Source organism: Anopheles aquasalis, chromosome 2 (assembly GCF_943734665.1).
Source record: "Anopheles aquasalis chromosome 2, idAnoAquaMG_Q_19, whole genome shotgun sequence".
Taxonomy (NCBI): Eukaryota; Metazoa; Arthropoda; class Insecta; order Diptera; family Culicidae; genus Anopheles; species Anopheles aquasalis.
In genome coordinates, this window is record NC_064877.1 from 58,833,147 (window position 1) to 58,834,527 (window position 1,381).

Sequence of the window (1,381 nt, forward strand, 5' to 3'; positions counted from 1 at the left end):
CGCCAACGCCAACGCAATCGCCGGGACCTGGAAACCGAAACCGGTCCCGGCCAATGTTTTATTCATTTCACTCGCGCATCTCGCCGGAACTCGTGATCGGTTGCTGCAGCTACTGCTGCTGCTGCTGCTGCTACTTGTATGTCACGCAACGAACACAACAATAAGGGCCGTGACGGAAAAGCCAACCGAACACAGAACCGAATTTTCCATCATCGAAAGCGGATCACGAACCGTCAAAGTGGGACCGATGCCGATGTCGAGGAATTCCACGAAGTTTTGCAGCCCAGCACAGACTTCTCTTGTTCTCGAAGGCGTTCTTAGGCTTCACTTGGCGCAGCAGCTACGGTGTAGGAGTGCCACCGGGAGCGTCCGTCCACTGTGTTCTTCGCTGTGGACCGCACATGGGACCATGATTCCAATACAGGATAGGATTAGAGAGCCACCCAGCACGGCACAAACGGAAAGAGAGGAACCGAAAACAAGAGGATGCTGACGTCAGGGCAGCTCTGTTCGGTATTGATCTTTGTTTCATCTTGTTCCTCCTCCTGTTGGTGATGCGCCACCGACCGCGATAATGTGTCTGGATGGACCTCAGTTTGGCTTCAACACCGTTCAAAGCATCACCACTAGCGCACACTGTCGTAGCACCACTTTTCGTGGATTTTCACTAGGTCGTGGACCATTTCGAGGGCAGATTTTCAATCCACCTACCTCAAAACAATGCTACGCCACGCGTGGATGGGCGCGGCGACTACGAACAGACAGAGACGCGTGGACGCGCGCCGACGGGCGCGACGGTGACCGACGGCGAACGACACAGATAATCCTGGCGCGAACACTATCCGCGAGTGACTGAACCATGGTGGTGGCCAACGGTGTCGTGGCGTGGTTTTCGCCATTCGGGCACCGTCGGTGCGCCCCGGCACGAGAGCGGATGTCCTTAGAATGTCCCAGAACGCCCCCCATTCGGTGTGAGTTACTTGTTGTGATGCTCTCTCGGCAGGATTCTCGCTCTCCCTAGAAAAGAGGTTGTTTATGCTTGGGAAAAAGGCATTATGGTGGTGTGTATTCGTACAGAAAAGGGTGTTGAATGGCGCAGCATCCATACGCGCCCAGCTGGGGAAGTTGAAATGAGACGCCCCAAATTCACCACCAGGAGTGAGATGGGAATCGGTGAGTTGGTTCACGGTGGTGAGAAGACTGGTTACTACGAAACATTGAATGTTAGTAAGACCAAGCGCATATTTTGATTTTATTTTCTTTTATTTTCCTCCATAAAGATCAATTATAAGTAAGCATGAATAAATTAATGAAGCAAATAGGAATTGAGAAGTCAGAATTCAATTCTATATTATAAAATAAATTAATTGCAATGACCTGA

At 51.0% G+C, this 1,381-nt stretch overlaps 1 protein-coding gene across 1 annotated transcript in view; it reads right to left on the bottom strand.

Moving 5' to 3' along the window:
• LOC126570322 (uncharacterized) overlaps positions 1 to 847 on the bottom strand; it is a 94,377-nt gene extending 93,530 nt beyond the window's left edge. The window contains exon 1 of the mRNA XM_050228001.1: positions 712 to 847. The gene's annotated coding sequence lies outside the window, so the exon portion shown is untranslated. The remainder of the gene's footprint in view (positions 1 to 711) is intronic.
• Positions 848 to 1,381: the final 534 nt, after the last annotated feature.